Source organism: Mesocricetus auratus, unplaced genomic scaffold (assembly GCF_017639785.1).
Source record: "Mesocricetus auratus isolate SY011 unplaced genomic scaffold, BCM_Maur_2.0 Super-Scaffold_100676, whole genome shotgun sequence".
Taxonomy (NCBI): domain Eukaryota; kingdom Metazoa; phylum Chordata; class Mammalia; order Rodentia; family Cricetidae; genus Mesocricetus; species Mesocricetus auratus.
In genome coordinates, this window is record NW_024429266.1 from 180,135,390 (window position 1) to 180,151,113 (window position 15,724).

General features: G+C 42.2%; 1 long non-coding RNA gene across 1 annotated transcript; it reads left to right on the top strand.

The window, feature by feature from the left end:
• Positions 1-2,410: 2,410 nt before the first annotated feature.
• LOC121136602 lies at positions 2,411-15,138 on the top strand. The gene is made up of 3 exons (XR_005873640.1): positions 2,411-2,612; positions 10,855-11,013; positions 14,639-15,138. It is a non-coding gene; the product is annotated as an uncharacterized LOC121136602 (long non-coding RNA).
• Positions 15,139-15,724: the final 586 nt, after the last annotated feature.

A 15,724-nucleotide genomic window follows, 5' to 3' on the forward strand; every position in this document is an offset into this window, starting at 1 on the left:
TCTGCCTCCTGAGTGCTGGGATTAAAGGCGTGCACCACCAATGCCCAGCTGGAAGCAAGTCTTTTAATCTTCATTTTGTAAGCAAAACTCTAAGGGGGAAAAAAACAGAATACAGAAAGATGGCTCAGTGATTAAGAGAACTCATTGCTCTTCTAGTAGACCCCAGTTTGATTCCTGGCACTCACATGGTGGCTCATAACTGTCTGTAACTCCAGCTGCAGGGGATCTGATGCACTTTTCTGACATCTGTGAGCACCAAGCGCACAGTGGTGCACTGACATAAGATGTGGGGTGTCCTTCTGTACATTGCAAACGTGTTGTGTTTATGGGTTGGTAAATAACGCTGCTTTGGTCTATGGCAGGGCAGAATATAGCTAGGCAGGAAAGCCAAACTGAATGCAGGAAGAAAGAAGGAGGGGGTCAAGGGAGACCCCAGCAGCCACCAGAGGAGAAAGATGTCAGAGTATCACCATTAAGCCACAGGCCACATGGTGATACACAGATTAATAGAAACTGGTTAAGTTAAATGTAAAAGCTAGCTAGTAATAAGCCTGAGCCATTGACCAAACAATTATAATTAATTTTAGAGCTTCTGAGTGATTATCGGTTGCATGACTGCAGAATGAAGAAAAGTGTCCATTTACATACTTGCAGACTAAACACCCATACACATAAAATGAAATAAAAATAAAAGTAATGTGTTGTCTAAGACAGGAGCCTGAATTCAGGCTCAACTAATATGTCCTTACAGTTTGTGCCCTAACTACTGGACCCTAGCATCCTCCAGTAATGCTTTCTGTATATTGTAGGCACTATAGACCCTCCGTAATTAATTTGCGAATCAACGAAACAAAAAGGCTGTTGAGTAGCTGCTTATAGAGCATGCCAATTTCAGAAACTCGTTTTGATTCACACATAGCATTAAGCATTAAGCTAAGACTGTAAAGGATTTAGGAATAAAATCAATCTGATTATTACTAAAACAAAATACTACCAATATGAACACTGCCAACATTAGAATTAGCCAAAGATACAGCTTCACAAACCCAAGCAGACAAAGCTAAATTTACCTTCTGTAGAAGAGGAGGTTGTACATCTCAAAGAACTGAATTCTGGACTGGGATTGCAGATCAATGGCATCCATAAGACCTTGTGTCAGATCCCCAATACAGCTGAACATATACATATAAATTAAATAAACAAATAAATTGCATAAGTCTTTGATTGAACCCTGGTGTTCCATGTGTTCAGAGAGTTGGGTGTGGTACTACACGCCTTTAATCTCAGCACTCTGTAGGGAGAGGCAGGTGAATCTCTGTAAGTTTGAGGCCAGTCTGGTCTACAAAGTGAAACAGAGAAACTCTGTCTCAAAAAAACAAAAAAAAACAAGCAAACAAACAAAAGTGTTCAGAGAGAAAAAGAGCAGGTGTTACATACCTTTGGTTAATGTGAATTTTAATAAGACAATGTGAAGTACAGGACAGTGCCTGGCATATACAGAACTTCTATTCCAGTAGGAGTGGGAATTTCTCTCATTCCCATTTTGCAACTAAGCTGAATTAGCGCACAAAGCCACGAGGAGAGATGGCTGAATGACAGCTGAGAACTATTCGTCAAATTTCACAGAGTTAAGTTATTATGAATCAGAGGTATCAAGTCCACTCCCAGGATTCCTAAGAGCAGCTTTCAGCCTTGCAGGAGTACCTAGTTAGGAGGATAAATGAGAAGCTTAGAGGAAGGATGGAGGAAGTAGCTATTCCTGCAGAGGGTGAAGTTGGTTCATAGGACCCCCTCTACTGTAATAGCGACTATTTTGTTTGCCAGGGTTGGGTCAGTTCAAGGGCATCTGAAGATCGGCAGATCCCCCTGAGTCTGCATTCACAGAGGAAAAGGAAGACTAATTACAGTCACCCGCCAGTCTGGTCTTCCCACTTAATGCAAGCAACACAGGAAATTTCCTTTCTCATTCCAGAAACCGCTCGATCTCCTGCCTCTGTAGTGTTTGCTCATCTGTCTGGAAAGGGGGCAAACAAGCCCCTGTTTCTCCTAAGCAGTAGAAAAAGCCAGCCTTGACAAACCTTGAAATTTGTCCTAAGAATCTGAAAGGTTACTTAAGAGATATTTCAACAATCTATGTCTTGGGTAAGCTTCCCCAGGAAGAGACATGTAGGCTGATGCACATGCAAGCTTATTGGTTCCCAGGTTTTTGTTCTATATGGTTTTGTTTTTGAGAGTTGCTTTTTTTTTTTAAATAAGGTCTCTTTATATGTAGCCCTGACTGTCCTGGGACTCACTCTGTAGACCAGGCTGGCATTGAACTCAAAGCGATCTGCCTGCCTCTACCTCCTGAGTGCTGGGATTAAAGGCATGTACCACCTCTCCCATCAGTTCCATCAGTTCCTGAGTGTTTTAATGGGGAATTCAGAATGGCGACCATCATGGGGAATAAGGAAGGCAGGAATGGCAGAGGGATTCATTCACCTGCTGTGCTATTGCAATAGGAGCATGTGCTGAGTGAGCTTCTGGAAGGCTGTGCAAAGCAGCCCTGAATGGGGCCAGGCATACACCTTCAAGTCCTGGACTGCTTGGATGCTGGCTGCTGCCAGGGGCAGGTAAAACCTCTTGACTCCTTTGCTAAATCACTCCTGGAAGAGGAACTCGCTGATAGCTAGTGTATAGCTTCAAGGATTCTTCAGTATAAACTGCTATTCAGCTATTAGTCACAGTCAAAGCTCCAAATCAAGGGGAAAAGTTGGTTTGTTGATTTCTAGGAAGTAATAAAAGGAAGTGGATGAGAGACCCCCATCTAGGAGTCGATGTAGGAAAGAATGGATGCATTGTAACCAACAATTGTTACAGTAGTGAGGGCAAAGCAAGGGTAGATGACCCTCAAAAGGGAGGCCAGTTTGGGCAGCTGTTGGTGGAAAAACCAGTTCTCTTTGCAGACAGCAGGAAAATTTTTCTTGTGTTACACAAGCACAAATACTAACCATCTTGGTTTAACTCCACAAGGATCTAAAGTATTTGTAGACTTTCTCACACCCTGGCAAAAGGAAAATCCCAAACAATATCCATCCCTGCATCCTCCCCACCAGTGATTCCCTCTGTGGCTAACTGCTCACATTATTTTACAGGTGTGTGTGTGTGTGTGTGTGTGTGTGTGTTATATAGAAATGTAATATATTACATTATTTCACAGGTGTGTGTATTATGTAAAAATGTAATATGTTACACTATTTTGTAGATATATATATATATTCCTTAGAATATGTTACATTTCAAAAAACTTTTTATCTTGCTCCTTTTTCAAAGGGATGGAGCTCAGTGACAGAGCATGTATTAGCTTCTATCAGGCACAGGACCAATCTTCAGTACCAACTAACTAATCAATTAATTAAACAAAGCAACACAAAATACAATAAAATGAGGTGACTGACTTCTCCACCAGATTTTAAATTCCTGAGGTGGAGGCTCTCAAGACTCACTCTTCCTTATTTCCCACAGCTAGGAATGATCTTCAAACAGCAACACCTTGTTTAGCACAGACATCAACTAAAGTGGGCACAGGTCTACACTAGCAAGCACAGCTGAATTATTTGTTTGTTCTTATGGATGAGGTATCCAGGAAACAAGTGTTGACTTAAATTGGATTGGTTTAGTAGTCCCGGATTGGACAGCTAATAGTCTCCTTTCAGAAGTCAGGTGATTTTTTTCTTGCAAAAATGAAATCATAATCATGTTTTCCTCATTGATTTAGATTTTACAGGCATCTATAAATTTGGAAGGCTTTGTAAGAAATAAGACACCATACATTTATCTATATGGTAGCCACTTGTCTCGTGTCGGATAAAATATTGACTGTCCAGTTCAATTTGAATTTTCAGATAAAAAAGAATAATCTGCAGAATAAATTTGAAATACTTAGGGTTTTTAAGCCCTATCTTATGTGCCCTAGATTAGCCTTGAACCTACAATGTAATCCAGGCTGGCCTTGAACTTACAACAATCCTCCTGCCTCAGCCTCCTAAGTATTGACATTACAATTGTGGCCTACCATATCTGACTTAGAGAAAGAATTTTATAAGGTCTTTTGTGAGAAATGAGTGTGCTGTTATTTACCTTCCTATTACTCAAAAAATTTCTTAATCATCAGAAAGCCATCTCAGCTAGAATAACCTGGTTACAAACCAAGTTATTGGCAAACAGCAGAAACACTGCCTTGTAATTAGCCTTTTGGGAGAAAGCATGTTTTGAATTGCTACCTACAGCCCTGGGAGTCAGGCAAGAAGCTGAAGTGAATTAATCTGAAAAAGATTTCTATGACAAAGGCTGATTTTTACTTATGACCTGAAGAATATGAAAATGGCTGAAATGGCAGGCGTGACCAGTTGAAGCCTGTGAAGCCTGTACCAATCGTAAAAGTAGGAATCATAAAGCAAGTGAGGGGTTGACTTGGCACAAAAGGCATTAAAGTTAATGTCAAGGGGCTGGAGAAATGTCTGAGAGGTTAGGAGCAATGGCTGCTCTTCAGAGGACCTTGGTTCTATTCGTGTCATCCATATGGCCGCTCCCAGCCAGCCATCTGCAACTCCAGTTCCAGAAGCTCTGACACCTCCTCTGGCTTTTGTGGGCAACAAGCAGTCATGTGGTGCCCACAGACATGCACACAAGCAAAATACCTATAGGCAAAAGGATTTTAGTTTGTTTTTGTTTTTCGAAACAGGGTTTCTCTCTTTAACAGCCCTGGCTGTCCTGGAACTCAGTCTGTATACTAGGCTGGCTTCAAACTCAAAGAGATGTTTCTGCCTCTGCCTTCCAAGTGTTGGGATTAAAGGCGTGTGCCACCACTGCCTGGCCAGAAATATTTTTTAATTAAGTTATGCCAGAGAAGGATTAAAAGAAATAAAGTCAAATGGCATGAATTTTAAAATATATTTTGGCATACAACATAGTTTGCACTCAGCCTGTCTGTGACAAAACATGTGATTTCAGGACTAATAAGAGAACTGTAAATTAAAGTGACAATGGAATATTGTTTCCCACTTGTTGGAAAAATAGTTATAGTCAGTGTTGGTAATGCTGAGGGGCAATGTGCTGTCTGCCTATGCTGTGGAAAAGTCAAATGGGAGCAATACTTGGTGTACAAGCTCACAACAGGGCATTTTTGTATGAAACCTTTGACACATCCATTTTACTTCTAAGAAATCAGTTCAAGAAAATACTTCCAAAGTCCCCATACAGCATACATGTGACAGTGCAGGTGATAGGTATTTTCCCTCTGCTTTTTTGGCTCTTCCTAGTATTATCCCCTCAGAGAAAGAGACTCAGCATTGAAAGGAATCTTCTTTCATCTTGCCATCCAACCTGGAAATTGCCCTTTGTGTCACCGACCTACACTTCTACTTAAACGATTATTTTTCTCCTACTGCACTTATCTATTTATTTTGTACATGGCTCTGCACTCTTCCAGGCACAGGTGCAAGTGTGGGGGTCAGAGGACAACAGCCCCACTCCGTGGGCCTGGGGAATAGAACTCAGGTCATCAGGGTTAGTGACAAATGCCTTTACTCACTGAGCTATCTCTTGACCCCCAAACAGTTTTTGTAGAATGGAGATCACAGGCTCACATGATATCTGAGTGCCACTTAGGGCAACTTTAATCATTAGCCAGTTTTGACTAACATTAGGTCTCTGCCTGACTTGCGCTCTTCAGACCTTTAAAGTCATATACCTGAAGACTGTTATGTCCCAACACAATTTTTCTTCACTGTGTTGTGTGCTGGGTGTGTGCATTTTGGTAGGATGTGACTCTTTTTGTCCTTTTGGGGGAAAGTTGCTGCATGATTTATCAGTAGCTCCCCCTCCTCTCCCCCAAAAAAACCCAAAAAACAAGCCAGCCCTCAGACAGCAATGAGTGCCACAAGGCCAAGTTTAAGATAAAGGCTCAAGGGAGTAAACAGTTGCTGATGCAGGGAGAGACAGTTGTATTTTTTTTCCATGGTTGAGATTTCAATCCTAAGTATGGTCAGACCTAAACACACACAAATTAAAGGTAATACTAATTGAACTTAATATATACATATCTATATGAAGTCACAAATCCAAGAGGGGGTAGTTGGAAGGACAGGAGTTTCAGAAGAGTAGAAATTATGCAAACATAGTGTACTCATTTGGAAGTTCTACAAAAAATGGAAATTAGAACAGAACACTGTACTGTAGAAGAGCAGTTCTTTCACTTTGGTTTTCTTTGTCCAGTGCTGAGGCAGGAAGATAGAAAGTTGATCTCAGCATTTCTGCCCTAAATCTACACTATGTTATCAGACAAAGAGAACGAATAGAGCGCCTTGTTATCTTCCCAATGCAGTATGCTTCAAGACAGGCAAGCATGGGGCTGAGGGTGTAGCTCGGTAGTAGAGCAGAATAATACATAAGGTCTGCTGGGAGGTGGCGGTACACACCTTTAATCCCAGCACTTGGGGCCAGCCTAGGCTACACAGTAAGACTTGGTCTTTATATTTATTTGTTTATTTATTTATTTTAACTTTCAAAACTGAGTTTCTTTGTGTATCCCCTAGCTGTTCTGGAACTCATTCTGCATACCAGGCTGGCCTTGAACTCAGAAACTGGCATGCCTCTGCCTCCCAAGTGCTGGAATTAAAGATGTGTGCCACCAGCACCAGTCTTAATTAATCTTGAAAACTAATTAATTAAAAAGTATTAAAAGTGAAAACTAAAGTTCCATTTTACACTAACTAAATGATAAAGCTTAGAGACCAACAAAGTATATCTAAATGGTCTGCTAACCTCTAAGATGGAACTTGGCTTACACGCCCACTCGTCACAATTTCCACTTATTTCTTTGCACACCTTCTCCCCACTGTCAGCTCCTGTTCTTCACATTAGTCATGGGATATGTGTATATGTTGATATGTTACAGCGCAGACTAGCAGGTCATCTCTCCTGCATCTTCTCCTGCTGACTGGGCTCACTGCACAGCAGGAATTAACCCCTTTATGACAAAGCTTGTACTCAAGGGCTGAATTTCATCATGAAGTCTATTTCAAGGCTTGTGGGGGCCATTTATAGGCAGTAGGTAGGACACATGCCTAGCATACACAAAGCCCTGGGTGCCATCCCAGAAAGGGAAAAAAAGTTTTCTCAGACTTTCCTTTGTGTTTTAAGAAAATACTGAGGGCTGGAGAGATGGCTCAGCGGTTAAGAGCACTGACTGTTCTTCCAGAGGTCCTGAGTTCAATTCCCAGCAACCACATGGTGGCTCACAACCACCTTGAATGAGATCTGGTGCCCTCCACTGGCATGCAGGCAGAAGACTGTATACACAATAAATAAATAAAATATTTTAAAAAAAAAAGAAAGAAAATACTGAAAACCAGGTGTGGTGGTGCTCGGGCTTTAGTCCCAGCACTCAGGAGACAGAGACAGGTGAATCCTTGAACTTGAAGCCAGCCTGGCTTACATAGTGAGATAGCCAGGATTACATGAAAAAGACCCTGTCTGAAAACACACACAGAAAAAGAAAGAAAAATAGTAAAAGAAAGGAAAAAGGAAATGCTATGATGGGGCCTGGATCTGTACCTCACTTAGTAGAGGGAGTTCCTAGCATATGAAACCCTGGGTTCAAACTCTAGCACCTAGTGTGATGGCACAAGCTTCTAATCCCAGCACTTAGAGGCGGAGGCAGGTGAATCTCTGAGTTCAAGGCCGAGATGATTTACAGAGAGAGTTCCAGGACAGCCAGAGTTATATAGAGAAACCCTATCTTGGATTTTTTTTATCATTTTTTATTTTAATTTTAAATAGCTTGTTTTACATGTCAATCCCAGTTCCCTCTCCCTCCCCTCCTCCCCCACCCCCCTTTCCCCCCACTCTCCCACCCTATTGCCAAATCCTTCCCCATAGGGGATATCTAGAGTCTGTCATTTTACTCTTGGTAGGGTCCAGGCACTCCCCTAAGTGTCCAGGCTGAGAGAGCATCTCTCTTTGTGCTATAGGCACACGAAGACAGTTTGTATACCAGGGATAGACACTGATCCACAGCTCAGGGCCCCATAGGTTGCCCAGGCCTTCTCACTGACACTCACATTTGGGGGGTCCAGATCAGTCCCATGCTGGCCTCCCCACTGTCGGTCTGGGGTCCAAGAGCTCTCCCCTGTTCAGATCAGCTGTCTCTGCTGGTTTTGCCAGCCCATTCTTTGCCAATTTGCTCATCACTCCTCTCTCTCTGTCACTGGGTTCCTTGGGTTCAGTTCAGTGATTAATTGTGTGTTTGCCTCTGCTTCCATCAGTCACAGGATGAAGGCTCCCAGATGGTTATAGACATCAAGTTCATTATCAGGGATGGGCATTCGAGGTGGTCCCTCCACTATTGCTTAGCTTGCCAATTGGTGTTATCCCTTCAGATCACTCGAGGTCGCTCTGGTGCCTGATCTGTATTCGATCCTATGATTCCCTCTTCCCCCTATTCTACCCCCATCCCCTCAACTTTCTGTTCCCCCATGACCAACTCCCTTCCTCTTCACCCTCTCTCTTCTTCCCAGGTCCCACTCCCCCCCAACCCTCGCCATGTTCCCCATCCATTCAGAGGATCTTGTCTCCATCCTCTTCTCTTGGGTACTATGCATATATGCATATCTTTTAGGTTCTTTCCTGTTTCCCAGACTCTCTATCTGTGGAAGTGCAGACTGGCACTATCCTGATCCATGTCTAAAATCCATATATGAGTGAGTACATACCATGTTTGTCTTTTTGCGACTGGGTTACCTCACTCAGGATGGTTTCTTCCAGTGCTATCCATTTCCCTGCGAGTTTCAAGAGTCCATTGTTTTTTTTCTGCTGAGTAATACTCCATTGTGTAAATGTACCACATTTTCTCTATCCACTCTTCAGTTGAGGGGCATCTAGGTTGCTTCCAGGTTCTGGCTATTACAAACAATGCTGCTATGAACATAGTGGAGCAGATGCCCTTGTTGTATGAACCTGCCTCATTTGGATAAATGCCTAAGAGTGGAATTGCTGGGTCTAGTGGTAGATTAATTCCCATTTTCCTGAGGAATCTCCATACTGATTTCCAAAGAGGCTGTATGAGTCGGCGCTCCCACCAGCAGTGGAGGAGTGTTCCTCTCTCTCCACATCCTCTCCAGCATAAATTGTCTTCGGTGTTTTTGATTTTAGCCATTCTGTCAGGAGTAAGATGGTATCTCAGAGTTGTTTTGATTTGCATTTCCCTGATGGCTAAGGATGTTGAGCACTTTCTTAAGTGTCTCTTGGCCATTTTAGCCTCCTCTATTGAGAATTCTCTATTTAGCTCTGTACCCCACCTTTCAAGTGGATCCTTTGGTGTTTTGGAGACTTGTTTCTTGAGTTCTTTGTAAATTTTGGAGATTAGCCCTCTGTCAGATGTAGGGTTAGTGAATATCTTTTCCCATTCTGTGGCCTGCCTTTTTGTCTTTTTGACTGTGTCCTTTGCCTTACAGAAGCTTTTTAGTTTCAGAAGGTCCCATTTGTTAATTGTCGATCTCAGTGCCTGTGCCACTGGTGTTATGTTTAGGAAGTGGTCTCCTGTACCAACTCGTTGAAGACTATCTCCCACTTTCTCTTCTAAAAGTTTCAGTGTGGCTGGATTTATGTTGAGATCTTTGATCCATTTGGACTTAAGTTTTGTACAAGGCGATAAACATGGATCTATCTGCAGTCTTCTGCATACCAGTACCCAGTTATGCCAGCACCATTTGTTGAAGATGCTTTCTTTTTTCCATTGTACAGTTTTAGCTTCTTTGTCAAAAATCAAGTGCTCATAGGTGTGTGGGTAAAATTAGGGCTTTCGATTCGGTTCCATTGGTCTACCTGCCTATTTTTGTGCCAATACCAAGCTGTTTTCAGGACTATAGCTCTATAATAGAGCTTGAAGTCAGGTATGGTGATGCTTCCTGAAGTTCCTTTATTGTATAGGGATGTTTTGGCTATCCTGGGCCTTGGGCTGGAGAGATGGCTCAGCTGTTAAAGGCAAGGCTCACAACCTATCTTGGATTTTTAAAAAAAGGAATAGACTGAAATTGACTAGGTAGTAAGGCAGTGCCTTTAAATGTCTCTGACCAATTCTGAACTACCTTCTAATGACCCTATGAACAAAGACATCATGGCAGACTAGTTTTTCATCAAGGCCTACCTTTTCAGTTTGATTCTTTCTCATAGCTAATCTGACCCTTCAACCTGTCTTGTTGTTGGAGAAATACAAGGCTGTAATATAAGGAATATTACTGTTTTAAAGAAAATATTCTACTAAAGTGGGCATCTGTTTGAGGTCAACATGGACTACACAGGAAGTTCAGCCTGGGCTACACAGGAAGTCCTAGGAAAGTCTGGGCAAGTTACACAGGAGGCTAAAACAAGATGGTTGCTGTAAGTTCAAAACCAGCCTCAGCTGCATAGTGAATTGTAGTCCAACCTGGGCTACAGTGTGAGTGAGATCTTGTCTCAAAAAACTTAAAAATGTTGGCCAGTGGTGGCATATACCTTAGAGCTGACCCCTTGAGGTGGGAAAGAACTTAATCCTGCACATATGCGTTAAGATTTGCCTCCATGTGTCTGTCAATCTGACGTATTGTGAGGCCCGATCTTTTCAGGTGTCCCTTACTTCAGTCTCCATGTTCTGGGGGGTAGAAAACAAATTATGCCCCCAAAAAGTAGGTTTCTGCAGCAGTAACTGGACTAGAAGTAAACTGACTAATTGAAGTCATTTATGCTGAGTCATTATACAATATAAATGAGGTAAAATTGAGAGGTTGGGGTATTGTTCACTGATAAAGCTCTTACCTAACATGCCAGGGTCTTCAGTTCAATCCCTAGCCCTACAAAAAGAAGAAGATGATGACAATAAAAAAGAAGGAGAAGAGGAGGAATAGTACGAGAAGAATGAGAAGGAGACAGAGGAGAAACCAAACAACAACAACAAAAAAAATTAGAAGACCAGCATGGTGGCCCATACCAATAGCTGTAAGTTTGAGGCCTGCCTGGGTGAAAAAGTGAGTTTAAGGCCAAACTGAGCTACATAGCAAGACCTTGTCTCAAAGACTCAGAAAGGAAAAAAAGGAAGGAGGAAGAGAGGTAGGAGAAGAAGGACAGAAGGAGGGGGAGGAGGAAGAAGAGGAGGAGAAGAAAAAAAGGAAGAGGAGGAGGAGAAGGAGGAGGAGGAAGAGGAAGAGGAGGAGGAGAAGAAGAAGAGGAAGAGGAGGAAGAGGAGGAGGAAAACAGAACATTTGTAGTGTTAATGTAGCTCTCAATATAATAGCTGGATTTATTGTCATATTTACATATAGTATATGTTGCTTATGGTTTAAGTAATTCCTAATAGGGAAAATAAAAACACAAGGATAAAAGATAATGAAAATAGGAAAGTATTCATCTTTTCAACAAATGTTACTGGGAAACTTGAGATCCATATACAAAAAAATAAAACTGAACCCTTACTTTTCATTATGATAAAAAATCTCAGTCAGGCAGTGGTAGCACTTTTAATCCTACCACTTGTGAGTCAGAGGCAGGTGGATCTCTGTGAGTTCGAGGCCAGCCTGGTTTATAGAGCAAGTTTCAGGCCAGTAGGACTATTACCCACAGAAACCCTGTCTTAAAAAGAAAAAAAAAAAGCAAAACCTAAAACTCCTAAAACTTTTAGGAGAAAATTTTAGGAAAAAATTTCATGACATTAGATTAGTTCATTATTTCTTGCAAGCAAACACAACAAAAGAAAAAAAATAAGTAAACCAACATCATGAAAATTGAAAGCTTTTGCCACAGGAGGCAATGACCTGTTTAGACGTTTGAACCTGAGTTTAAAATGGTCCAGAGACTTTAAAAACCCACTCTGACTCTAAAAGCCCCTCCTACTCTTGCTCACCCAATCATTCCCACCCTCCCTCTCCTCTCCTCTCCTCTCCTCTCCTCTCCTCTCCTCTCCTCTCCTCTCCGACTTTCTTCAAGTCCCATTCTATCATTCTATTTCAAGTATTCAACTGCTGGGCTACACCCTTAGTCCTTTACATTTATTTATTCATTTATTTAATTTGAGGCAGGATCTTACAGCATAGCTCCGGCTGTTCTGGAACTCACTGCCTTCAAATTCATAGAATTCTACCTCCCTTTGTATCGTGAATCCTGGGATTAGAGTCTGACTACCACTATGCCCAGCAACTCAATTTTTATTTTTATCTTGACATACGGTTTCACTAAGTTGCCTGCTTGGACTTGAACTGTTTGTGTAACTTAGCAAACTCAACCCTCCTTCTTTAGTCTCCTAAGTGTTAGGATTTGTGCCATCATCCCTGGCCATAGAATTTGTTTCTCCAAAGAAGATACACACAGGAAATACATGAACTAAGCATGTAAAAACAGGCACATCAGTATAAATTATTAGAGAAATGCAAATAAAAATCACAATTAAGCCAGGCAGTGGTGGCACATGCCTTTAATCCCAGTAGTTGGGAGGCAGAGGCAGGCAGATCTCTGTGAGTTTGAGGCCAGCCTGGTCTACAGAGTGAGTTCTGGACAGGCTCCAAAGCTACACAGAAATCCTGTCTCAAAAAAATCCATAACAAGAAGGTTGAGAAATAGCTGGATTGGTAAAATGTTTGCCTTCAAGTCAAGTGTGAAGATGGGTTAGATCTCTAGAACCTATGGGGGGAAAAATGCCTAGCCAGTGAGTTTGTAATTCCAGCACTTTGGAGGTAGAGACAGGAGGATCATGTGCTTGCAGGCCAACCGGTCTATCCAAATTAGTGAGCTCCAGGCCAGTAAGAAACTGCCTCAAAACTGGTAGATATCCCTTAGTTTACACACACATTCATGAATATGAACACATTAAAAAAAAAAAAGCTTGGCAGTGGTGGTGCACGCCTTTATTCCCAGTACCCGGGAGGCAGAGGCAGGTGAATCTCTGTGAGTTCAAGGCCAGCTTGGTCTACAGAGAGAGTTCCAGGACAGGCTCCAAAACTACAGAGAAACCCTGCCTTGAAAAACAAACAAAAACATGTTGGGGGTGCTGGAAAGATGGATCGTTGGTTAAGAGTACTTGCTGCTCTTGCATAGGACCCAAGTTTAATTCCCAGGACCCACAAGGTGGCTTACAACCATCTATAACTGCAGTACCAGGGCATCTAATGCCCACTTCTTACTTTTGCAGTACATATACACACATGCAAGCAAACACTGATGCACACAAAAATGAAAGTTAAAACATCTTTAAAAAATGTAAAAGGAGCTGGAGAGGTGACTCAACAGTTAAGAGAACTTGTTGATCCTTCAAAGGACCTGGGTTCCTTTCCAAGCACCCACGTGATAGCTCAAAGCCACCCATTGTTTCCAGTTCCAGGGAGCTGATGCCCTCTTCTCACTTCCGCAGGCACCAAGCAACATGTATGGTGTACACATATAGCAACATGTATGGTGTACACATATACGCACAGGCAAAGCATTCATACACAGGAAAATAATTTAAAAATCATTACAAATGTAAAACACCAGGTACTACTTCACAGCTCTTAGAATAGCAATTACCAAAACCAATAAGCAAACTCAAATGTTAGCAAAGACAGAGAAACTGAAGCCTGTGTGCACTGCTCATGGAGATGTGAAACGATGCCGCTATGTGGCAGTCCCACAAAATGGGAAATAGAATGACCATGTGACCTAGCAGTTGCGCTCCTCTATGCGGAGTCAAAATAATTGAAGTCAGAGACTCAAACAGACTGCAGACTAATGTTTGTAGAAACATTATTCACGGCAGCCTAATGCTGGGAACAACACAAGTGTCTATCAGCATACAAATAATATATATGGTATATGCATACAATGGAATATTGTTCAGCCTTAGAAAGGGATGAATTCTGATGCATTCTGTAGCATGGATGAATTTTGAAATCATGTTAAGAGGCAGAGGCAGGCGGATCTCTGTGAGTTCGAGGCCAGCCTGGTTTACAGAGCGAGTTCCAGGACAGCCTCCAAAATAATACAGAGAAACCCTGTCTCAAAAAACAAAAACAAAAACAAACAAAAAAAAGCATGTTAAGAAAAATAAGCCAGATAAATGGCAAATTCTTTTTTCTTTTCTTTTCTTTTCTTTTTTTTTTTGTGATAGTGTTTCTCTGTTTCTTTGGGGGCTCTCCTGGAACTAGCTCTTGTAGAGAAGGCTGGTCTTGAATTCACAGAAATCCACCTGCCTCTGCCTCCTGAGTGCTGGGATTAAAGGTGTGTGCCATCATTGGCCTTTTTTGTTATTTTTGTCTTTTTTTTTTTTTTTGAGCTGATGACTGAACGCAAGGCTTCGAACTTTCTAGGCAAGCGCTCTACCACTGAGCTAAATCTCCAATCCTGGGCAAATTCCTCTTGTACAAGATAAAATAGGCAAATTCAGAGAAACAGAAAGGAAACTACAGGTTACCTAGGCCTGGTATATTACTGCCTAATGGGCACCAAGTTTTTATTTTGAATCATGAAAAAGGGATATTGGTAATGATTACATAACATGTTGAATATACTTAATGTCACTAAGTGTATGTTCTAAAAAATGGTAAACATTATATATATTATTATAACATACATTTTTATATATCCTTTTTTTTCGCAGAAAAGAATACTAAATCAAACGTTTAAGAAGAGACAGGAATGGAAGTACTCCAATAGACTCCTTCAGCAACATCCAGGGCAGCCTACTCTGAAGTATTAAATTTGTAAGACAGTTTTGAGGGCCTCTGGAAATAGGGATAAGTTAGCTGACTTCATAAGGGAGACAGGAAGCTGTGACCTGTACATCAAATAGGACAACTGTAGCTACCTAGCCGTGGCAATGCTTTGAGAAAAGTAGATTCAGGTTGGCAGTTGGCTGGGGTCACTCGGCTTAGCTTTCCTCTTGGCTTGTTTGCTTGGCTCCTCTATCAGAGTCTGAGCCAAGGCCAAGGCCAGAGCATCACCCGGGATTCAAGAGAGACTTGGGTCCCCTGTCACAGTATCCCCTCAGCTTCTGTCTCAGATCGACACTTGCCTCTTATGTCTGCTTGTCATGTGTACTTCTAAAACTCTTTGAGCCCGCCCAGGCATTTTTCTACAGCTGCTGAACGGGGTTAAAGAAGTGTTTTTTCTGGTTCTTCCTGCTTAGTACCTGCTTTTGTAATTACCCTCTAAGAGCCACAACAAACGCTTTTCCTTCCCGTTTCCTCAGGCAGCAGAGCATGACCAGCTCCAGCTGGTGAAGATATCTAGTGCTTTCTGCGTCCCTACGGTGCCTCCCTGCCTTCTGATCGGCTTTGCCAGCAGCAGCAACACCTGCCTCCACATTCACCGGAGAGCATCACTGACAGCAGGCACTGCTGCTATACTTAAGTGTCTTCTTAGCCTGGGGACGGAGACTGGGGACAGAGACGGGGGACAGGGACGGGGGGGGGGGGCATGCCTTTAATCCCAGCACCTGGGGGGCAGTGGCCGGCAGATCTCTGAGTTTGAGGTCCCCTTGGTCTACAGATCGAGCGAGCTCTGCTACTCAGAAAAACCCTGTCTCAAAACAGTCAAAAATTTCTAGGCTTACTCTCCCTCTGGTCACATGTGTTGGGGGAAAAACCGGTTTCTTTCATCTCCAGGCTTACACTGTGTAGGACCTCAAATCCACAACCATTCTTAGAGAATACCACATATAGAAATGAGTTTGAGAGATGAGCGG